A 25,802-nucleotide genomic window follows, 5' to 3' on the forward strand; every position below is an offset into this window, starting at 1 on the left:
ACAAGACCTTAAACTTTATACGTTTTTTCACCGTTAGCCAATGGTACTACTGAATGACATGAGAGATGGGCTTATATTTGGGGGTTCCTGAAAGCATTCGGGCTGCTGCGTTCTGGACTGGTTGTAGTTTGTCAATGACCTTGTTTTGGGTATTCACAAAAAGCCCATTGCAGTAGTCAATGGTGGACATGACTAATGTACTGACCAAGGTTTCACCCGCAGTCAAGGGGATAAATGGTAAAATCTTTTTTATCATTTGCAGTTTATAGAATGACGCTGAGACCACATAGTTAACATAGGGGACAAAGGTCAGCCTGTCATCATATGACGCCTAGTTTCCTGACCTTGGTGACTGGAAGTGGAGGGGGTCCCAAAGAAGAGGGCCACCAGGAAGGGGACCAGATGAGGGACAACTTGCCGAATGTCATAATCTCAGTTAACATAGGGGACAAAGGTCAGCCTGTCATCATATGACGCCTAGTTTCCTGACCTTGGTGACTGGAAGTGGAGGGGGTCCCAAAGAAGAGGGCCACCCGGAAGGGGACCAGATGGGGGACAACTTGCCGAATGTCATAATCTCTTGTTTTATCAGAGTTCAGCTTAAGGCAGTTACTGGTCATCCAACTGCTAGTGGCTAGCATGCCCTTTTGAAAGTTGACTTCTACCTTTTCCCCATCATTGTGTATGGTCAGTACCAATTGCGTATCACCGGCATAAGTAAGGCCCATCCCGTGTGTTTTGATGACTCTGGCTAAGTCCGACACATACATGTTAAAGAGTGTCGGACTTAAGGATGAACCTTGAGGCACACCACACGGGAGGGTTAGTTTGGCTCAGTGAAAAGTGCCAAAGTTTACCAACTGTGTGCGATTGGTGAGGAAGGAGGTCAGTAAGGCTCATGTTTTATATAGGATGCCCGTGTTGGTGACACAGTAGATCAGAATGGTATGATCGACAGTGTCAAAAGCTGCTGAGAGACCCAGCAATATAAGAACGGCCGTCCCTCCCTGATCAAGACTGACTCTGATATCTTCAGACGCTTTAATAAGCGCGGTCTCGGTTCAGTGACCCCTGCGGAAGCCAAATTGAATGTCGCCTAGCAGGTGATGATCTTCAATATACTTAGAGAGTTGAGTGTTCATCACCTTTTCAAAGACTTTGGCCGGAAAAGGCAAGCTGGCTATAGGCCTGTAATTCTTCGTGTGAGTCGGATCCATAGTTTTCTTCCAGGTTGTGGGATATATTTTAAAAAGCATTAAATCAGGTTCTCCTCTGGACCTGCTCCCTATTTCTATATTGCAAAAAATGGAGCCGTCTACCTTACAGCTGATTTGGGAGTTACTTAATGCATCCCTTCGAGAAGCCGTGATTCCTCCTGATGTCCAACTTCCGCCCATTTTCCTTGCTACCTGTTTTTTCAAAAATTTTGTAAAAACACGTACATTTACAACTGACCCATCATGTGGAAACTAATCAGCTCCTTCATATATCACAATCAGGTTTCAGGGAAGTATATTCCACAGAAACTACACTTTTGGGAGTAAGTGAAATGATACGTGGGTGTATGGATGCTGGTGACACTGTGGCGCTCATATTGTTAGATCTGCGCGCCGCATTTGATACGGTATCTCATTCTGTGCTCCTGCACACTTTACAATCTATTGGCATTACTGGACAGGCCCTGAAACGGTTGGCTAATTTTTTGCTGGACCGTGCGTTTCAGGTTTTCTCTACAGAGGCAGCCTCTAAGACCTATGCCTCTCCCTATGTAATCCCACAGGTTTCGATTCTTAGCCCCTTATTATTTAACATTTATGTTAAACCCCTAGCCCACATTGCTGAGCAGGTAGGACTGTTGATTTTTTCCTATGCTGATGACACCCAAATAGTTTTTTCCCTGTCTGCCAAAGAATATTCGAAGCCCTTGTCTCTCCAAATTGGGCTTTGCAAAATTGCACAGTGGATGCAAGTAAATTCACTTAAGCTCAACGGGGAGAAGACCTAGGTATTAATTTTAGGCAAGAACAAAGAACTTTGGGGCCCTCAACATTGGTCCCTTGAATTGGGTGACCTCCCCCAGCCTACCAATAAAGCTCCCAACCTGGATTTTATCATCGATGACCATCTCTCGATGAGACTCCAAGCAACTAGGGTGACTGCTACTTGTTTTGTCATCCTTAAATGGCTGAGGAAAATCTTGTGGATGCTGCCTGATTCCACAAAAAGAACTGTAATCCAAGCCTTGTTCACCTCCCACCTGGATTATGGAAACATCCTTTTTTTAGGAGCTAATAAGGATGTTATTTCCAAATTGCAAGTTGTTCAAAATGCTGCTGCTCGCTTGCTTTGCCAGATCCCGAAAATAACTTAGGTCTCAAGTTCCCTGCGTGAACTCCACTGGTTGAAAGTGGAAAACCGCCTTAAATGTAAAACTCTAATGTATATGTTTAAGATAAAAATAGGCAAGGCCCCTGAATATTTGAATTCCATTGCCAAACTTTACATCCTTTCTCGCTCTCTCCGGTCAGCAAATCAAGAAAAATTTTCGGTCCCAAGGTATAGACTGGCCAGGGTGGGCGGTTGCTCTTTTTCATACCTGGGCCCAACCTTGTGGAATTCTCTTCCTCTAGTACTGAGGGATGAGACTAGTCTTGTTCACTTTCGCAGATCTTTAATAACTTGGCTATTCAATCAATAGGTCCTACCTACCTACTTCTTTTGGTATATTCAGGCGGCGCCAGGAAACCCTTGGGTAGCTGTCCGTCTTATAAAAGCAAAATAACAATAACCATGCCTGACGCAAACATTGCGTTACAGCTTGACAAAACAGGTGCCACCTGTTCAGCAACTGGTAATAATACAGCCGCGGGACAAGGGTCATTAGCAGAGCCAGCTTTAACAGAAGAGATTAAGTTAACAATCTGATCACGATGTGGTGTTATCAAATTGTAATAAGGAGTATTCGGTGGTACTACTTATTGACGACTGGTGGGCAGTGTAGGTCTGGGAGGCAAATTTGCAAAAGATGGCATTATTCTTTTCAAAAAAGTAGTTCTCTAGAGCGTCGCACAGTGTCTGTGAGGAGGCTGGAGTACAGGAGGTTGTTTGACCTGATAATTTGGCGACTACTTGATAGAGCTGTTTATTCGAGTCTTGCACGGATTCAATCTGTACAATGTAGTATTTACTTTTTTCCTGCGCAATCAATAGTTTGTATTTAGTGAGTGCTTCTGACCCCGGTTCAGGCGCGGATGGGTTTGCATTTGGCGCGCCGCCGGCGTGTGCGCAGGAGTGTGGATCTAAGTAGGGTGGGGGCGCCAAAGACTAGTGCAATGACCCCAACAGGAAGTTATTGCAGCTCCCAGAAAAGCCCTCCGCCCAACGGCACTTGCCGCGTCAGACTGGGGCCAGGGAGAGAAGGCAGGTAGGTTCAGGTCAATGTGTAAAGCAATGTGCAATCGGTATTTCAACACATTTTAAAAACAATTGTGAGCAAGTACAGGGTTGCGCAAATTAAAAATGTTCTACAAAGGTTTGATGCAAACAATAAATACCATTTCGCCTGTGCTGTTGATTGAGCACTTTAAATACATGAGTATCACACATCAAGCCCTAGCCCTGATATCTTTCTTTAGGGATCAATCAGAGGGTGATGGTACAACAGTAATACTCAGAGGTTTTCTCTCTACCATGTGGAGTTCCCCAGGGCTCAGCAGTGAGCCCTATGCTCTTTCACCTCTACGTTTCACCACTTGCAAATATAATCCAGGCTTTCGGGATGCAGGTGTCATCATATGCTTATGCCACACGGGTTATTGTGTCAGCTCCCAAGAACTCTGCCAACACAGCAGAAAACTTCTCTATGCATGTTGATAAAACTGAGGTGCTGCTCTTTGGCCCTTGCACATTGAGCTCAAATAGCAACTGGTGGCCAGACACCTTAGGCACATGCCCCATCTCAGTGTGAAAGGTCAAAAATCTTGTAGTAGTATCCCCCAAGTAGAAACCTGCTTTCGGCACACAATACTCGCTCACTGTGCCTAGGACTCGAAAAAAGAAATGGGAGATAGAGCCTTCTCGATTGCTGTAAATAAACTCGAACTGTTTTCCGCAAAGCATGAGGGCTATCCCACATTTGTTGCCTTTTAGAAAAGCTTTAAAACCTGGCTTTTTGCTTTATAGGCCTCTTTCTAGGTGGAATTTTAGCAAGGTTTTAGCACTGGACAGCTAGTAACAGTGCCTTGACGCCTTTGAATAATTGTCGTGCTCTATGAATTCAAATCAAATAATGAACATGTTTAAATTTTGAATAAAAAGCCAATTTTAATGGATCATATTATAACATTGTTTTGTATGAATAGTAAATGTATGCTGTAAGGCCATCAATACTCCTTGTCTCAATATTTTTATTTTGAGTGTGTTGCCTTTTAGCTATAATTCCATCCTTGGTACTTTCAGGTATCGTCACAGCTGCATTCTGCACTGTATATGGAACTAAAGTGTGAGAAAACTTGTATATCTCTGAATAATTAACAATTTCTTACATTTATACTTGTCTTGATGAAACTGGGCCACCAGCAGTAATGTGTAACTAGGTCAGCAGATAAACAATTCAGACTAATACTTGCTTACTTTAAGGACAAAATAGTAATGTTTAGCTATAGATAGGGGCATGTTGAAGTTAACAGGGGAATACATATGACCACCATGAGAACTGAAATGGATTTTAAAAATTACTTTGTGAGCTTTGCTGGTTTTACAGAGGTTGAGATTTACCATTGAATGTATTATTTTTGACACATTTTGGCTCCTCTGACTGCTTATCCCTAGCTGCAGCCGTCAAGTGGTTTAATGGTTTTCTAAACAATAGGACAGGATTTGAGTTGAGTTTCTGCTGTGTGTTGGAGGAGGGGTTTGTTATCTTTGAAAACCACTGCTGGTCGCAGAGACAAGTGTTAAATACTTTAATTGTATGAACAAGTGGTTAGCTAGGCAGAAGAGTGAAATGGCTAGAGAGCTTTTCATCTGCATCTGGCAAGGACACGCACACGCCCATGTGTCAACATTCTAGGTGAAGTCAGGCAGAAGTAGAAGGAAAGAGAATTCCTGTAGGTTTGGGTGGGATACATTTTACAGTCAATAACTAAATGACATGTTCGAGGCATATGAGCTGCAGATTACACACTGTGCATAGATGGCCACCTAGTGTTGGGCCCGGATGTTTGCAGTTTGATTTTGTCCTGAAAAGTTCTTTGGAACTGACTCTTAGTTCCAAAACGAGACCAATAGAGGCGCCTGCACCTCCTCCTCCTCCAAAGAGACATTGCTACCTCTCCATTTAGGGTTCCTTCTCCACCACCTCCCCATACTCTTCCTCCTCCAACTCCTCCACCACATCATTCTCCTACACCATCCCCTAATCCAGATGATGTAGATACAGACTTTGATGACACAGGTGGGGGTGCACATGACCCAGTAGGGACCAATAGTCCCCCTCAATCACCTAAACCATGGGATGATTATACCACCCCTGATGTGCCTTACGTCCCTCAAGATGATGTATATCCCTCCAGGCCTTCTCCCCCCCCCCCCCCCAGTGGACACTATAGGTTTTAACCTACTAGTACATAGGGCTGCCCAATACCATGGGGGTCGACTTGCACACAGACACTGTGGAGGAAGATTTCTTATTGGACACTTTTGACACTACACAAAGGTCCACTTCCATTTTGCCAATGCTTAAGGGAGTCATTAAGCATTCAACAGAGGTATTTAAAGATCCTGTCAGGGCTTGAGTACTCAACCCCCGCATTTAGAAAACATACAAAGCTCCCCCTACAGATCCAGTTTACATTAGAGGCCCAGACCGCTAGATTCCTTAGTAGTTTCTAATGCACATAAACGTGCCAATTCACAAACATCAGGTGAGGCCTCACCACCAGATAAGAAATCTAAACTCCTTGACGCCTCCGGCAAACTAACAGCGTCACAGGCAGCTAACATATAGAGCATTGCCAAAACTCAAGCGCTATTGGCAAGATATGACGGGGCACATTATGATGAACTGGAATCAAAATGCATCTACCAGATAAAAACAAAAATAGGGCCAATGAACTCATACAGGAAGGTAAAAATATCACCAATACTTCCATTAGTTGTGCCCTGGATGCCGCAGATACTGCCTGAAGGGCAATTGCCACCAGTGTCCTTTTGCGTAGGCATGCCAGGCTACGTATTTCAGGTTTCAAACCTGAAGTACAAAATTCCATCCTCAATCATCCAATTGATGAGAAACACCTATTTGGCCCTAATGTCGATGCATCTGTAGAAAAAATGAAAAAAGACACACACAGCTAATTCTATGGGAGCCTTGCAATTGAAAGCTCCCAGACGTTCTTTTCGTCGCTCATCATATAGAGACAACACAAGAGGCTACTCCTCGGATAGCCCCTCCACTTCCTAGAAGACCCCTAGCCAATCCACATTTACTAAGGAGTACCAAAGAGGGGGTTGCCAGGGTAACCACAACAAAGGCAGAGGCAAAACCAACAACTCCCGCTCTGCCTCCACCCCTACCCAATGACTTTCCTCCACTCCCCGTCCACCATTCCACTCCTGTGGGGGACGATTATAACAATTCCTTCCTGCCTTGACCAACATCACATCAGACAGGTGGGTGCGACAAATTATTCAATCAGGTTACTGTCTAGAACTAACATCTACCCCCCAAACATACTGCCCAAACAGCGTCCAATGTCACAAGAGCGTCTATCATTGCTAAAGCAAGAAGTAATATCTCTACTGGAAAAAAGTGCAATAGAACCTGTCCCTCTGCACAAAACAAGGGAGTCTACTCCCTATACTTTCTTATCCCAAAGAAGGACCCCTCTCTATGGCCTATTCTAGACCTCAGACCTCTAAACATAAATATACAGTCAGCCCATTTTCACATGGTCACACTCCAACAAGTCCTTCCTCTTCTGTTACAAAACAACTTCCTTGCTACTCTAGATCTCAAGGACGCATACTTCCAGATTTCCATTCACAAAGCTCACAGGAAGTATCTCAGATTTGTAATACACGGGCAGCACCATCAATTCAAAGTACTGCCACTCGGAGTCACAACAGCACCAAGAGTATTCACCAAGTGCGTAGCAGTAGTTGCAGCACATTTAACATGACCGCACATCAACGTCTTCCCATACCTAGACGACTGGCTCATAAAAGCCAGCTCCTACAACTAGTGTGTAGGACACACTCATGCCACAATCCAACTGCTTCAGAACTTGGGGTTCACAATAAACCACACCAAGTCCCATCTGCAACCATCCAAAGTACAACAATACCTCAGTGCCACAATAAACACCTCAACAGCGCTAGCTTATCCCACTCCAGTAAGGATAGCCAGCATGCAAGCTCTTCTCACAAAGTTTCAGCCACAACACTCCCTTCCAGCACGAGTGTTCATGCAGCTCATTTGGATAATGGCCTCTTGCATTTTCATAGTGCCCCAATCAAGACTTCAAATGCGTCCTTTCCAAGAGTGCTTAGCACGCCAATGGAACCAGGCTAAAGGTCAATTAACAGACCTAGTGTTGGTGGGCGGTTGTACTCATCACTCTCTGCAGTGGTGGCACACCAAAAACCTTTCCAAAGGACGACCGTTCCTAAAGCCAGTACCTCAGATAGTCTTGACAGCGGACGCAATGCTCTCTGGCTGGGGAGCCCACCTACTGCAACACACCATGCAAGGCAGGTGGCCACCACAACAAATGTTACTACATATCAATCATCTGGAGTTACTAGCCATATTCCTAGCATTGAAAGCTTTCCAAAAGCAAGTATCAAACAAAGCTGTGTTAGTCCTCACGGACAACATGACAGCCATGTATTACATACAGAAATAGGGCGGAACACAGTCCCTGTGCTAGCACAGAACATATGGCGGTGGGCTATACCTCAAAACATATTCCTCTTAGCCCAGCATGTTCCAGGAGTACAAAACACTGTAGCCGATCTGTTAAGTCGTCAGACACAACAGATCCACGAGTGGGAACTTCATCCGCCAGTTCTTCAACCATTCTTTCAGATGTGGGGACAACCTCAGATATACCTCTTCGCCACCCACGACCGCCAAATGCCCAAGCTTCGCCGCCAGATTTCCACACCCACTGTCCAAAGGCAATGCGATATGGATGAACTGGTCAGGCAAATTTGCGTACGGTTTTCTGCCTCTACCACTCATGCCACTAGTAGAACACAAACTACAGCAGCATTCTCTAATTCTCATACTAGTTGCTCCAACGTGGGCCAGACAGCTGTGGTGCACCACACTGCTACAACGGTCTGTAGTGCCTCACCAAAAACTATACCTATCTCCTTGTCTTTTAACCCAGAACCGTGGAGAGATCAGACACCCGGACCCAGCTCAGCTCAACCTTGCGATCTGGCTCTTGAAATCCTAGAATTCGGATATCTTAACCTTCCTCCTGACTGTATGAGGCTTGACGTCCAACCACTAGAGCATGCTCTGCAGCCAAGTGGAAACGCTTTTTAATATATTGTCACAACAACAATATTAATCCTCCAGACGTGTCTATTCAACACATCATAGGATACCTACTACACCTCCAAAGATGTAACTTAGATGCTGTCTGTTTTGAAGATATTCTGCTATGGCAGCAAGATGCAGTCTAATAGACGGTAGGCTATCTCTGTTCAGAGTGCCTGCTATTAAAGCCTTTATGGAAGGCCTTAAGAGAATAATTACTCCCAGAGTACCACATTCACCAGTGTGGAATTTGAACATTGTTCTCACACGGCTAATGGGACCTCCCTTCGAACCTTTACATAAATGTGAACTACAATTTTTAACATGGAAGGTTGCGTTCCTAGTAGCCATTACTTCACTACGGAGAGTTAGTGAACTACAAGCTCTAACCATTCAAGAACCTATCTTGCAAATGCATCACAATAAGGTCGTTTTCCGTACCAATTCAAAATTCCTTCCCAAAGTCATCTCTTCCTTCCACCTCAATCAATCTGTAGAACTCCCTGTGTTCTTCTCACAGCCACAAACAGTAGCAGAAAGAGCTCTTCATACCCTAGATGTCAAAAGAGAGTTGTTATACTACATTGAGAGAACACAACCCTTTCGTAAGACCAAACAACTTTATGTATCTTTCTCACCACCACACAAGGGCAACCCTATATCAAAATCTGGGTTAGCTAGGTGGATTGTTAAATGCATACAAATTTGCTATCTCAAAGCTAAACGTACGTTATTTGTTCCTCCTAAAGCCCACTCAACAAGGAAAATGGGGGCTTCAATGGCGTTTTTAGGGAACATTCCCTTAGATGACATCTGCAAAGCAGCTACATGGTCTACACCGCACACATTCACAAAACACTATTGGGTAGATGTGCAAACTAAACAACAAGCTAATGTGGGCCAGGCTGTTCTCAAAACACTATTTCAAACTACTGCACCGGATAGGGGTGGTCGCCGCTAAGAGTGGGTACTGCTATACAGTCTATGCACAGTATGTAATCTGCAGCTCATATGCCTCGAACGGAAAACGCTACTTACCAGTATGCATCTGTTCTTGGCATGTTGAGCTGTAGTTACACACGCCCACCCGCCTCCCCGACTACCCTTATCTGTTCCAGTATTATCTTACTTAGATACAGCTTACAGAGACATCCTTACTTTTCTTGCAAAGCTCCATCATTTCCCTAATGGCGAAAAAACAATCTGAGGATAGAGCCGATGCCCATGCGCAATGTGGTCCAAAGGAATCGCCTATCTCGTGACTTCCAAAGAACTTTTCAGGACAATAACAAACTGCAAACATCCGGGCCCAACACTAGGTGGTGATCTATGCACAGTGTGCAACTCTGCAGCTTTACATGCCAAGAACAGATGCATACTGGTAAGTAGCATTTTCTCTTAACGACTTTCATTCACCTACTGAAGAATGAACATGCTTGATTTGATAGAGGAAAGAAGTAAACCTATCTGCTGAGTGGACACTTGAGGATTTCAAGGAGATACATGGTCCTGCATTATATAGAATCAACTGGGCTCGGCGGTCAGGGCTGAGAAGTGTCCACCACATCTCTGAAGTAAAAAAGAGTAGCCTCAGTTGACCTAGATAATCCATTCTGCGTCCTAGAACTGTTCTCCCATTGTCTCAAGTGTGAGGTTTTTCCCTGCCAGTTTTCAACTCTATGTACAAGATGGTTGCCTGGTACATTTGATGATAAAGATGCCGAACAAGTGGGTTAGAATTGTTTTCTGGTTTCTGAATTCTTTGAATCTATGTGACTGATACTCATAAAGGGTCATGAACCCTTTCCATGCATGGCAACATTTGAGAACGCCTAAAAGAAGGATTGAGGAAATTAAATCAGAATACATTTGTTTTCCCAATAACCTGCTTTGGAGCAAAGAAGCTACTAATTGGTATAAAGCCTCCGCACTCATGCCCCCTCTCCCACTATATGATCAACTCCAAAGACAGCATTGAGCTAGTCTCTGAGCAAACCATTCCCTACTGATCTAGTCTGTGTCCACATACTTGCACAGCCACCTTGTCCAGGGCATCCTTATACCAAGAAATGCTGTCTCACCTTAAATTAGGCAATTTCTTGAGATCGTGGGGCATACTGGATACAAAACTGAAAACAGGTGATCCCAGACCACCACCTGTGTCGTCACCCTCATGCTTGCCATTACAAAGTCATCCTATTCACACAAATTTAGTTCAGGGTCCTTCTTGAGACAAACCAAAACCTATGATGTTCAAATGTTAACTGATAACCGGGATGACCCTCGGTATAATTAGTGTAGATCCTCCAGATGACGACCCCTCTTTGAAGCCATATCCTCTCAAGCCCTCCCTACTCCAAGGCAATACCACCTTCCATTCAGGTATATAACAGGCAGCCGACCACCAAAGATCAAAATTCATGTGGCAAAAGAGTAAGATTACTTCGTTAGCGCAACCATCTCAAACACTGAGCAGCCTGTTCAATACCTGGAGATGCTGCAAACCATTATTTGCACTCACTGAAAACACTGGTGGTCACACTGGGTGAAATGAAATACAAGAACGGTAAACAAGACTCCCTCTACGTTTGTACAGGTTCCGCTAGATTCCCTTATGCACACAGCAATAAAAAGGACTTTTCAGCCAGCAGAGCAAATATTCTACCACCGGATAAAGGGAGCAAAACGATAGATGTCTTAACAAGCAGGCACCTGTTTTAGATTGCCCCTTAGGGGTGAATTGCCAAATCCATTGGCTTGCTGTCTGAATATGGCAGACATCAGTTGGATGAAATGGAGGAGCATAAGCGCTTTCCTAAACCTTACAAAAAGCCAGGGAAAGAAATTGTGCTCGATGCACACATTTCAATGCTATCATCTGGTGCACCCTTGATGCCACTGATAGTCTCCCTCTGGCCCAAAAGAGGCATCTTCTTCCACTGCCATGTTAGACGTAGAGTGTTTGGTTTACACCCTCATGTGCAGGAGCAGCTCACTGTTTTGTCCTTCAATTCCACACACTCCTTAGACCAAATATGGACTCTGTTAAAGAACCACACCAACACTATAAAATCTATGGGAGCGCTCCAAAACCATCCACAGACCGCTGGGATTCTTCGCCAGCTGTGGTGGATTGCAGCAAAGACAGCAGACAAACCACAATCTTCGCAGAAACCCTTTCGGCAAGGTCAGCCATCCAATCAGTACACCTCCAGGTCAACAGCTATTAGATGCCAGAGGCACCCAAAATAAGGACACCTCTGCCCTTAGCAGTGTCTCTCACACATTCCTCTCTGACCACTCAACACCTATTCAGGGACACACAATGGTATTTATATATATTCCACAGGGGAAGGATATAACCTCAGAACAATGTGTGCTCTCCGTCACCACCTCTCCCTGACTGTTGTCTAGAATTACACACTACTCCACCCAGTATACCATCGTACTGGCATAACATCAGCCAAAACTACCAGTGACTGCTGCTACAAGTAGTGCAAGTATACTCAAAATTGAAGCTTTGGAACCTGTTACACCAGATCAATGAGAGCAAGCATTTGCAATGCAATAGGTCTCGCATTAGGAAAGTTTGAGCTATTGGTATTGTAAATGACAATTTTTTTATGTATGTGTTGGTTTTGAAAGTCGCGAAATTAATAACTGTCATTTACAATGCCAATACTTTTAACTTTCGCAAATGTGACACCTATAGCATTTGTAATGCAATATGTGTTGTATTTATGTAACTTAGATGTATTGATATTACAAATAGCAATTTCTTTTAATTTTTTTAAATAATACTTAAATAAAAGTAGAGTGAGGGCGATAGAGTGAGGGCGGGTAGTGTGTGGACGTGGGTCTGGGTTTGTGTGTGTGGGGGGGTGTGTGGTTATCACCCTTCACGGCAGAAGGGTGCTGGCAGGGCCTGGCTGGACCAAGGCTCCCCTCAGACATTGCGCAACACTGTGAGGCATCTCTGGGGAGGGCTGTTTGTTTTCCCACGTTCACACTGGTATGTTAGAATGAGCCTGGGGCACTGTGGGAAGCATTTTGACTTTCAAGAGAGAGGCCTGTTCCCTACTTTGTGACAGAGTATGAGGTCACAGGCGAGTATTTACTTTGACAAGGGGAAGAAACGCACACACACCACAGCAGCACGCACTCTTTTATCAATAAGCGAGACATGCCAAGCGTTCTGGCTAAGGTTTAGATATTTTACTCGATGGCATATGGCAAGACTGCCTTCCTGAGTTGGGAGCGGGGAAGGCCAGGGACGTGTTGGTGGTGTTCAGTAAGACTCGAGGGCCATGCCCATGCACCAGAACATGTGATAAAACCAGCGGTGGCCTCTGGGTCTCATGACATGTAAGTGACATCAAAGGTCAACTGCCGTAAAGCATGCCGTAAAGCATCCGTATGCACCAAGAAGCAAGGCATTGTGGGTGGGTGGCATGGTTCCTCAGATCTCATCAAACCGGAGGGGGACTTAGCACTTATCATCCTAACAAAATGTAGGTTGCTTAATAGCTGTAGAACATGGGAAATGTGACAAGACACGCTGTTGGTTTATAAGCAAATGGAATGGGAGAGTGACATCTCTGTGCAGCACTTGTCTACTCCTCCCACAAATGTATTGTTTCCAGATCTTCAAATGTTGTCCCTCGTTTTGAATGGCCGGGTAATTCTAGCAGGGATAGCAAATAGATTGTCCTCTTAATAGGGTGTCTTGGACTCAATATATAGCGGACGTACTACACCTGCCAAACTCTAAATAGTACATAAGCATCAGTGACACATTGCACTAGTGCTTTGTGAAGAGGGCATTCGAGGCACGAAAGTGACACAATTAGTTATGGCATTTCTGACCCTTCTGTCAATCAGTGTTGATAGGGAGGTCCTTGCAGTGCACCTTAGCACGTCGAGGGGTAGTGATTTGCTATGAAAAGGCCACCACCGTGGTGGAAAAGACTGCTCTGTTTGGCACCATCTGCTGGCTCTGCTCATTAGTGCCCCGCCTTTGAAATGATCGTTTTTCCCTGAAATCTAAAATGAAATATATAGGGTCAGGAGACTAGCCTATAAAGTCCACAGTATGAACAATGGTTTAACACACATCAGTGAGTGAAAATGAGCGCAAATAAAGACTGGTGGTGAGCATACATAACCTTTCTCATGTAAGTGACCGTGGCCCGATTTGCTGCTAAAATGTGAGATATGTGCAACATAATACACACTTTGTTGACCTTTCCGTAAAACACCTGCTTCTCCGATGTTTATGACCATTCCTAAGAATAAACCGGAGCTCTAAAAAGATGAGTGGCTTAGCTCATTGTAAACACGCTCGCCAGCAGTAAAAGGGAAAACTAGAGCTCGCACTTTAAATAAACGAAACAAGGAGAAGTTTGTAAATGGCCTCTGTGGGGGTGGGGAGTGAGCCGCAACGTCATGGCTCTGAAGAAAACAAACATTTGAATGCACGAACGGGGAGGTGGGGGGCGGGGGGACTACTTAGAAGGCATCAGACTGCGCGAGGGACGGGAAGAATTGCCTTGCGTGAAACTGAAACGAGCTTGCCTCAAAGTTAAAACAAGCTCTCGGCATTGCTGGGGCGGGGGAGCGCATTCCTTTCAAGTCTGATGCGGGGGCGGTCAAAGGAAAGGCGCAAGAGCGGGCATATGGAGAGTGAGGGGCTGTGCAGCCTGGTGAGCTGAAGTGGCGGCGGAGCGCGACGCGTGTTGTGGTCACATGAACTGTACGCGATCCGCAGTTTGTGCAGACTTTTCAGAATCCTTACTATAATCTTGCCCAACCATCCCTACGGGATGGATTAGGCTCGACCTAAAAAGGACTCCTAGTCCTTGTACTTCGTATCCACAAGAAAGATAGGCTGCTGTGGCCGATGCTCCACTTCCAAGTGCTCAATTAGTATATTGTGTCAAAGTGCTTTCAGATGACAAATTTCCAAGAATTCATTCCTCTTCTCTTCGGGGACTAGATGGCGACCCGCTATCTCAATAATGCTGATTTTCACATCCCAGTCCACCACCCTCATCATTACCTCAAATTAGTGGAAAGTGTAGTTCAATTTAAAGTCCTCTCCTTTGAGGTCACAGCAGGGCCTCTGCTGTTTACTAAATGCCTTGCTGCAATAGCTGTGCTTATTCGACACATCGACATTCATGCATTTCCATACCTATAAGATTATTTGGTAAAGAGCAACAGCCAAATGGAATGCCTCGCTCTCACACAAATCTCACTACTCCACACATTGAGATCCACAGACCGTGCCGAAAATCTCATATTTGCCTCTAGCAGACGCAAGCATTCTTGGGAGTCACGCACATTACAGTGACTTGCAGAGCCTACCCTAGCAATTGATGTGATGGTGTTTCAAAGTCTGCTTTCCTTTTACAGATTGCAAATGTGCCCTCTGGGAGTGCCTTTCGACACTGGTCACAAGCGACTAGTCAGTGGGAAGGTCTAGTGTTCGTGGAGCTCAGTATTCTGACAGACTGCAATGCCCCAACAAGTGACAATGCAAAGATATGTATTGCCGACTCCAGTGGGGCTTGTTTAACCTCTTTGATGCATTGCATGGCTATAAATTATGTTAACGGTTGATATGCACAAGTACTTTGTTGTTCCCGGAATTGCTTGACTGCCCCCCACACTTGCTGCAGCCTGATTTCGGAAGCTCTGTAACAGCACTTGCTTAATTCTCTCCGACTATACTTGGGACTGCGATCCAACTTAGCTTTGTTGCAGACAGTGTGGACTAATTGTACTTAACTTGCACACGAACAAAAAGATTTTAAAAACGAGTGACCATCAAATCAACATAGACACCTCCCTTCTGTGGTGGGGAGCATACATGGACCAGCTGATGTAAGCAGCAATATTACTTGCACATTGGTGTACTAGAGCTGATAGCAGTTCAACTAGTGTTGCGATCTTTCCAAAGCCTCATTCACAAGACAGTGCTCATTCGAACAGACAATGTAATCCTTGAATACTACTTACAGAAAGTGTGGGGGGGGGCACTCACCATTGTAGTCCATGCTAGTTCAGAATATTTGACACTAGGCCATTATTCTCTAGTTTGTCCTCCTAGCAGAACAACAACTTGGAGTGGACATTGACTTTGCAGATCGGCACAGCAGAATGCACCAACAAACACATGAATGAAAATACATGTTATGTGCTTTAATAGCTCCGAAATGAGTGTGGGAGAGGGGGGGGGGGGTCGTAGGGGGTTTAATGGTCGAATAGTTTACCCTATGAGAACTCAGAATACCAAAGCTTCACCCCTAGGAACCCGCAATCCATGGGCAATGTTCTAAGAATCAGCTGTTCAGGAATATTTGCATTACGCTTGCCCTTTACTTCTCATTCCATATGTAGTCAAGATGTGGCTTGCACTAATGAGATTAATAGCTTGACTATGCCAACAGCTTCTACCTTGGCGCACCCGCATTTATCATATTCAAGGCTTCTTCTAAGCTAAACCCAAGAGAACACATGACTCCAGTCCTGCAACCGCTTAACTGGCTGCCTATAGCTAGAACGGCAATGTTCAAGGCACTTCCATTGTTCATATTGCCTCCCGAGAATAAGGACCATGTTGGGACAGAAAAGTCCCTCGCGTGGTGTTTGACGTGCACCCCTACCGGAGTGCCCCAACTATGTCTGGATCCCTATGCTGAATCATGAGTGTGCGCCATTTCATAGTTCTGTCTCCTGCATTGCTGTCTTTTTGAACTAGGAGGGGCACCCAAAGCCCTACCCTCCTAATGGTGAAAGGCTACTGCTTTTACCAGGAGTTAAGTAGCACAAGCCTGGTGGTTGCAGGATATTGTGTAGTGATCAGTAAAAGTAAACGGTTCCCTTTTCCTGTGTTACTGGAGTGAGGCCTATAGGCACGCTCATTTAAATTCCTGCTGCTGTGTGCTTTACTCCCATTTGGCCTAATTCAGGTTTGGTGTGAAGTGCTATACAGTTTGTGTGTGGTACACATGCTTTGGTGTATGTGTGTGTTAAAATGGTTGATAATGCAGTGCATGTATATTGCATGCATGTGATTGGTGCATTTGTGCCTGTAAATGATACAATATGTGAAGGATGAAGTGCTGTGCTTTGTGTGCATACCATATAAATGTGCTAGGTGTATATGTGCCTATAAAGAGCACAACACATGGAATTCTCTGGATTTAATTTTGGGAGACCTACTGACTGGAGGAACATGAGGGGAGGAGGTATGGGAATCCTCAGGCAGATTTGTGTATTGCTGCATTCATGTAAGCTCGGTGGGACAAAATGGAGGCAGAGACACACACTCTTCAGTACACATCAAAGGGGGCTGTTTGGTTCGGAGAGAGGTCACTGAGAAGAGGCTTCTGCACAGAGGCCTCTGCACATCTCAGGAAAGAGATGGGTTTGATGAGAGAATCATAACAAGCATTTGCAATGCAATAGGTCTTGCAATTACACAAGTTTGAGCTATTGGCATTGTAAAAGACAATGCCTTTTATTTATGTTTCGGTTTTTTAAATATAAATAAAATGCATTGTCATTTACAATGCCAATAGCTTAAACTCTCGTAAATGCGAGACCTATTGCATTGCAAATGCTTTTTTTTCTTGATATTGTACTTTTACTGGGCATGGCTGCACCCGTCATCGTTTTTTTTTTAACTCCGAGAGCACAGGTTTGAATCCTGGTGTGTCCTTTCACCGTTCAGTAAAATGGGTACCATTGAATTGGATAATAACGAGCAGCTAGTATATTGTGCCAAGAGGCTCCTTTGGGGTGAACATGTTTTTTTTTCCTCTTTTTTACAACTACACATGCTCAGTTAAATGCACTTTCTTTTAGCTGCAGTCAGCCCCGTTGAGAATGAATCCTATGCCATCTCTCGGTGGGTGCTTGAACCACCAAGCTACTGCGCTTCTATAAACGAATTGTACCCGGTCAGCTGGACTTCCCAGCAGGCACCAGTGAGTGTGCACAGCAGCAGCACCATCCTCCCTGACGGCCATCACTGCCACTTCAGACTGTGGCACCTTAGACAAGCAGCCCAGCTTTGCTCTCCCTGACACCCAGGGCTGTCCCTTTAGTTTTTGGCACACCAGTTGAGCAGCACCACTGTTACAGTGCCTTAGGCTAAAACAACTCCAGGCTGCATGAGACCCCAGCCCGGCGGCACGGAAGCCAATGGCAGAGTTAGGGCCCCGTGGACACCGAAGCAAGCATGGGAAACGGAACCCAGCTTGATAGTAAAACAGAGCCACCATTGGGAAGCCGAGGGCCCTTTGCTGACCTGTGCCCAGGTGCCACTTGCCCCTGCTGCACCCCTGACAGCAGCAGCACTACCCCTCTCACTTCGAGCATGCCACGTCCTGCCATTGCGAGCCAGCTGGGCTGCGATGCTGGCAGCTTCGGCCCAGTCAAGCAGTGGCTTCACAGCGCTGCACAGAAAGACGAGTGCGGAGAGCCGAGCACAGAAGCCTAGGTGCTGCCTTTTGAGTTGCTTGCAGCTAGAGAGGATTTGGGACGGGTTGGTGGGGTGGGGGAGACACCACACCACCCCAGGCACCCAAACTGCCCTTCTTCAAATGACTGCGGCTAAAAGGATTACACCAATAATGCTTTTCTCTCCTTACACGTTTTAATTCTTTTTTTTTCCAAGAAAAGATTTCTTCTCCCGGGTTAAACTTTTCAGGCAGGAATTAAGGTTGAACAAGCATTTGCAATGCAATAGGTCTTGCATTTGCAAGAGTTTAAGCTTTTAGCATTATGACAATGCATTTTATTTATCTGTGTGAAAAAAACACATAAATAAACTGTATATTGGCTTTTACAATGCCAATAGCTAAAACTCTTGTAAATGCAAATCCTATTGCATTGCAAATTCTTTTCCTGTCTTGGATGCGGGGTCACCTCAAAAACTGACCGGGACCAAGGAGGTAGAGGTAACTCAAGCATCCCGCCCTCCTCTTTTTTTAGTTTTTCTCAGAGGATGTGTGACGTCACTTCGTGTCGTCACAGAATATGGTAATGAATCCTTAATCCTAATACTTTAACAAAAGAGAGATCAGGAGAAGAAGTACAGAGGTACGGTAATTTCTTCGTATATAAATAGGGCTCGGGTTATGAAGTCCCCGTAAACTCCTCTCAATGGGAGTAAAGTTCAGTAAATCTCAGATGTCTCCGAAGCGCGCAGCTCTGAGTAATTGGTTTCCATAATATGCGCTCTGTGTTTTACGCTCTACATCTGCCACCCAGGAGCGCTGCCGCCTCTGCTTGGGCGGGGGGCACGCGCGGCCCGGGCATGCTGCAGACAGGGGTCTGCTTTAATGAAGGCGAGGGAGTGCGTGCCCGCTGTGGCGCTCCTGGGACTGGGTGGAGGGCGGGCCGGGGAGGATCCGCTCACTGGGGAGCTAAAGGTGAAGGTTGGATAAAATGTTTTAGAAGCCAGTGCCTTTTCCTAACTCCCAGCAGACACCGAGTCCTGCGAGGAGCCGCTCCAGACTGCAGAGGGGGGGCACCGCGGACCCGGGACTTTTCACCATGGCTAGGACAGCAGTGTCAGCAGCGATGCTCCTTTTTCTCACGCTGGCATTTGCAGTAAGTACCGCTGAGCGCACTAATCCTCATGTTGTGTCGAGCCACGCTGGGGAGACATGAGCGTTGGAAACGCCCTGTTTTTGCAGGGCTCGTGCTATAGAGGGGATGGGGCAGAGCGGGGGTCCCACGCCTGGTTTCATGGGATGCCTTCTTAGCAGGGGGAACGTTACATGTTCAGGTTGCCTCCCCTCCCCCGTGTCCCACTGAAGAAACCAGGGCAGTAGTGTCAGGGTGGGTGAGAGGGTTCTTGCGACGGAGGGATACCGGCCTATGCTGCTTTACGGCTTGTTCAAGACTGAGCCGATGGGTCTGCCTCCTGTCCCTTTGAGGGCCGGACCCGATGCAGCACCTGCCCCAGCCGCTGACACAGATCCCTCCCAGCTCGCGCACCAACTGACACGGTACCCCCAGGATCACGTCGGCTCCTCTGCCCAATCCAGCAGCCGGCGTGCGCAAGCCACGCCCCCTTTTGCGTTTACCTATGCCAATATCATTCTTACGCTGACGGAGCAAGTCACGTGAACTGTTCACGAGGCGAGCGTCGTGATCTGATTCTGCCACATTCACAATGCTGTGCGCGTAGCCAGCTCTTGTCTCCACTCCTTGTCGGCTGAGCCGACGACTATATTTCTCAGCGAGAACGCGCTTCGCGCGCTTCTAGCCGAGACCTAAAAAGGGCTGAGGCCCTTGGATAACCTTTTTGATTCACATAACTATGGCTACCATTCAGGTGTGAATCACCGGTCTCTCCCATGGCCCGTGTTAGGCTATCAGATTTGGTGTCACTCCTAGTGACAGCCCTACTTTGTGGAGGAAGGGCAGAGGAGAGACATTTTATAGTTAAGTACTTGAATTTATAACAGTTATGGCCCACAATAATGCCCAAACCGTAATACGCAGTGGTCAGCAACAAATTATAATGTATACCTCTTAAGTTCATATAAGACCTATCTGGTATGAAATGTGTCCATCACCAGCACTGTAGATCCAAAAAGAACAGTTGTCACCAAATGAACAGGTTTGGAATTACTGAAGAGATCTCACACATTGCTGGAGGACTTAAATAGTCCTTTCACTACAGCTCTCAAATACCTATACAATTCGATCCCTATTTTACATCCCACAAAGAAAATCAGATATGGGATTATATTAATGCTTATCCAAACAGATCTCCCCACTTCTCTTCCACCAACCATGCCTGCTCAGGAATTCAATAATACACAAATTCTCAGTTTCGACAAACCAGTGCAGTAACCAGCTAAGCGGACTATATCATGAAATGTCATGAAGGGGCATGTGGCGCTGTTCTAAGCTGCCGGCATTAAATGGCTTGGGTCTCATTTCATCATCCAACACCCTCCTACACGCTGCGTCCCATAAGATAACTGCACCTCAGTGGTCATCGCACATGGAAACACTTCCTACATAGATTAAAACAAAGACTACATTCTTCCTATCACACATCGAATACAGTGTTACTCATATTGTCAAGAGCTTCAGCGCCCACATAGGGACAGTAAGCACTATACAAGTACTCAGTGCAAGAAGCCTGAGAGCCATGGTATTTGTATTACTCCTGTAAATGTCCATCCGTCTTCATGAAGAGCTACAACTGCTTACAGATTTCATCATGCAGTATCCGGGTCAGCTGCTCTACCTCAATATTCTGGCACTGAATCTTAGTTTGGCACCTGAAGTCTTTGAAATTGGCTACCTACAGCTTCCTGAAGACAGCATGCTAATTCATAAAGAAGTCAAAGCCACTACAAGTGTGCTTGACCATTGTCAGACACTATGGCATCTAAAAGTGGCTTGCAAAGACTAAGACTTCACTGGTTACATGTAACACCTAGCAGAAATTCAGATTTAGTCTACTTTTCCATAATGTTACGCCTAGCCACTTAAATGCAAAACAGGATACACCAGTCCATCTTTTAAATTACCATTGTAAAAGCCTTATGGATTGCATCAAGAGGGTTATTGTACCTCACACACTTCCAGTCCCTTCATGGGACCTTTCATTGTCCTTACTCGACTTATGGGGCCTCCATTTGAACTACTTCTGTCCACTGCAGTTCATTTCCTGGAATATGACTTTCCTTATGCGGCCTCCATTTGAGCTACTTCTGTCCACTGCAGCTCCTTTCCTGGAAAATTACCTTCCCCATTGCCATCCTTTCCTGTCAAAGGGTAAGTGAACTGCAAGTTTTGACAGGTGAGCAGCCGTTTATCCAAGTGCGCAAAGATCAGGTAGCCCTTAGGACATATCCTTGTTTTCAGCCAAGTCGTCTCTGCTTTCCCCATCAAGCTATTGATTTGCCCTCTTTTCCTCTGTACCACAGTCTATTGTAGAAGGGGCTTTACACACTTTCGATAAGAGCCCTATGTACTAGGTTGACCATTCTAAATGCTTTTGGCCATTCTCACTTAGAAATCCATTCCCCAAAACGAGCCTTGCTAGATGGATTAGCAAATTCATTCAAGTTTGTTATTCTGTTCTTTACCTTGTTATTCCAAAGCCAAATTACCCTACAGTCTAGGGTACATTCTACACCTCATGAAGGGACCAATATGCCTTTCCTAGGCAATCTCTCACTTGCAGACTTCTTAAAACTGTCATTGTGGACTAGCCATATGTTCAGTTGGCTTTACTGTGTGGACATTCATGCCTGACGAGAAGTTCACGCTGGACAAACTGCACTTTAAACATTTCTCCAAACACAACCTGCAATGTCTGATCCCTTGATAGGTTTGTGCACAGCAGGCCGATCTACAGTTCTACAAACCAGTTTTTGCATGTAAGCAACTTTTTCCTTGCTGGACTATGCAACTTTGATTTGACTTCATTCAGACTTTGACTTACTGCTCAAGAAGAAAAGGAGGCAAGACTTTATTGAAGGGTTTAGTATGACATCCAGGAAGGCTACATTTTGACTTGAAAGTGGTAATCTCTCAATGATACCTCTGGGATATCTCCTCAGACCTTACCTTGATCTGGACTGGTCATATACTACAGTAGTAAACTCATAGATGACTCCTAAACATTGTGTTCGAGGCAAATGAGCTGCAGATCCTACATTTAGTAATAGATCGCCACCTGGTGTTGGGCTCGGATGATTGCAGGTTGTTGTCTTCTTGGAAGAAGTCTTTGTAGTCACAAGATAGGTGACTCCTCCCTTGGACAATACTGCGCATGACCATCGACTCCATCCTCAGATTGGTTTTTTTCCGCCACTGGGTTCGGATGAAAGTTTTCCGCTCCGGCTAGAAAAGACTTTTTCTGCATTTTCGAAGCGAGAGACTTTAAACAAACTTCTTTCGACATCGAATAGACTTTTCGACATCACCAGCTACATTCCGGTGCGTCGACGCGGGCCGTGAGGCCTACGCCTCATGGACAGAACTCCATTCAAGAGATGCCCGGTATGTCGAGCAAAATTCCCTCATAGCGACCATCACGAGGTTTGCAACCTCTGTCTCTCGCCAGAACACGACTAGTCGACCTGCACAGCCTGTGCTTCCTTCCGATTGAAGAAGACCATCCGGGATCCAAGGGGTTGAAAGCACAAAAGTAGCAGAAATAGGTTATGTCCCAGTAAAATGCCAAAACTTTGTAAAAAAAAAAAAAAAATTGGTTTTGTGACAAAATTCTGATTGTCTCTGAAAGCTGGGAAGATGATGATTTCAGCACCACAAACACTTTCTTGATAACATTTGCAGGGGAAAACCCAGACGCTTTCTTTTGCAGCACTTTTCCCCATTTCCCCCCAAAAAAACAAACTTTAGCTGTATTTTGGCTAATTTCTGGGTCCCCTCCAAGGGGATCCACAAACCCTGGGTCCCTTTAAAATCCCCATGATGTTTGAAGAAAAGGGTGCAAATTTGGCGTGGATTCCTTATGTGGACAAAGAGTTTCAGGGGCTTAAGCGCAAACAACCCCAAAAAGCCCCTAAAAGGCTTGGCACAAGAGGGGGGAGGCCTAGCAGTGAAAGAGCTAAAGCGCATGTCAAACCTAGGGTAGTCCATATACAGCCCAGAGGGCAGGGTACAGTGTACTTAGAGTTGCACATGTACATTTGTTTTGCATGTCCTGATGGGGAAAGACTCCTACATTTGTTTTTCACTACTGTGATTTCTACCTCTTAGGATAATATTGGGTTGCATTATTACATTTAACAAGTGCTAATTTTTAAATGGGTACAGGTAGACAATTCATGTTTGGTGTTTGAGAAATTGTAATTAAAAATCTTTAATGGTAAAGTTGGATCTTTGTTACAGTTGTGAAAGTGACACTTTTAGAAAGTTGTCACCTCCCTGTCTTATCTGGTGTCTGCAGACTGTTCCTGGATCACATGGCTGTGTATAGTTGACAGTTGGACTTTTATTCTTCCCAGACAGCTACATAATAGAGTGGTTAGTTGTGCCTGGATAGGCCGTCAACTTGCAGGAAAGGAGCTGGGGCAGAGCTGAGCACTGCTCCACTTAAGTTTAATAGGCTGCTCCCTGCCTTCACAAATGACTTGTCACCAATTCTTTGTTCATGCAGCCAGCTTTGACCGAGGGCAGGGGAGGCAGGAAACTTCAAGGCCTTCATAGGGAATTCTCTCAACTTCTCCTACTTCAAAGAAGGCACCAGATATAAATATTAAACACTCAAACCCAACACTTTAGTATACTCTTGGATCTGTGGATGCTTTAGGAGGACTGCTTTGCTGCCAGGACTGCCACTCTGCAAGTCTGCTGCATTGCTTTCTGAGAAGGACCCTGCACACTTTATCCCAGGATTACGTGACTCTAAGGGACAGACTGTTGGCCTCCTTTTTTGATCTAAAGGAACATAACAAGCCAGCTGCAACTGACCTGCTGCTTGGACCTGCCTAAGCCCGATGGTCTCTGCTGGAGTGATTTCCTAATCCCAAAGTGTTGCCCCTCCGGTCCAGAACCCTTGGTGTGACCTCAGTTGAGCTCTCTTGAAGCTTTGGGCTCGTTGCAAACGGGCTAGTTCGCGCCAAGATCTTGCTGCCCGGCAACACGAAGCTCTGGTGAATCAGACTCTTTGCTCCACAGCGACCGCCAAAGACTCCCGGCAGTGTGAGATCTGCACCTCGAACTACCTCAATCACGACCTCCCACAACGCCTGACAGGATCTTCATTCTACAGCCACGACTCTGTGCGACACCTGGCCTGTTCTTCACGCTACATTGAACATCTGTAATGGTTGCTCTGCTTCTTGTGACCCCTTCCACCATAATGGACGAAACCCTTTGCACTGGACTTAGAAGTGACTAACCTTCTGCCTGTATATGGCCTGTGCTCCATCTCTTTCGGCCTGAACTGGTGACTTTCACCGGTCTAACATGACTCGATAATCGTGAGTGGAGCATTGTGCTTTTAGGTGCTTTGCTTACCTGAAATGTCTACGATTCATAAAAATCTAGTTCTACTGATAGGATGATTGTCATTTTAGTGTCATTCTATATATAAAATATTTGGTGTGGGGTTTTCTTCTGTTATGTTTTTAAGCCAAAAAGGGTGTTTGTTTATAAATAGGATTTGGAGTGGGTGGATGTTTGTTTTCACAATCATTGTTGAAAGATTTGTGCAACTTCCATGCCCACTTTACATTTGAACAATTTGTCACTTTATATTAATTATTTTTGTAAGTCAGTATCAGGATTGATAAAATATTTAAATCCTGTATTTTGCAAAATTGCCTTGAATTTAAGTCCCGAGTCTTTTTCCTCCTCCATTTAAGATGCAGTGCTTTTGATTAGAAATATGATGAATTTAGGGGATATTTTAACGCTTTTTGGTCTGGCTGCAGAAGCTTAAAGTATATAGATCTTTTGCATTTAGTTTAAAAAAGAAAAAAACAGACCAAAGAGTGCATTTTGGGGCAGCCCCTTTTAGCCATTGGCTTTATCAGTGCCTGCCATTGCTTGTTTGATCATTCAGTCATGGCAGTGGCAATTTTTGGGATGATTTTGTCTGTTTGCATTAGGCTTTGGTGATCAGGCATCAAGTAGTAATTTCGTTAGATTACAGATGCAACATGCCATGACTTTGTAGTTGAGCCATTATATTTTGTTTAATGCTTTTGTTTTGCCTACACTACATTTTAATTGCACATGCCATGAATTTTCTGTTTAGGTAGTGGTTGCTGTTTAAATGCCATATCCCGTGTAAAAAAGGTGCTTTTCACTGTACACTTTTTACATCCCATGGAGACTCGATGACCGAAACAGACTGTGCATCACATACAGTGGATGAAATGTTTGCATGCCTAGGATGATTACTAACCAAAGCACAACTCATCAGGGTAGGCAGGAGGGCAGTGAGGTATCTGCAGAAAGCTACATTGTGTTCCAGAAGAATGGCTACTGCTGAATAAACTATTCCTGCAAATTCCTCGCCTTATGACTGAGTCCCAAAGCAATGCCCTTTTGGGCGGCCGGTGTCCCCAGTCAGGATGAGCCTTAATGGTCCAACCATTAAGAATAATGAATGGGCACATTTTAGCTGCCATTAAGTTTGTTGTGCCTATCAAGTGTGAAGGTGGTGTTTCTGCCCTTCCCGCCTTGCCCAGTGTCAGGGCCTACTCCCCTATATTTACATGGAGGGGGGAAT

At 45.1% G+C, this 25,802-nt stretch overlaps 1 protein-coding gene across 1 annotated transcript in view; it reads left to right on the forward strand.

Annotated features, from left to right (window-relative positions):
* Positions 1–25,802, forward strand: part of MAN1A1 (mannosidase alpha class 1A member 1) — a 463,708-nt gene that overhangs the window by 429,323 nt on the left and 8,583 nt on the right. The window lies entirely within an intron of this gene.

Source organism: Lissotriton vulgaris, chromosome 6, assembly GCF_964263255.1.
Source record: "Lissotriton vulgaris chromosome 6, aLisVul1.2, whole genome shotgun sequence".
NCBI classification, from domain to species: domain Eukaryota; kingdom Metazoa; phylum Chordata; class Amphibia; order Caudata; family Salamandridae; genus Lissotriton; species Lissotriton vulgaris.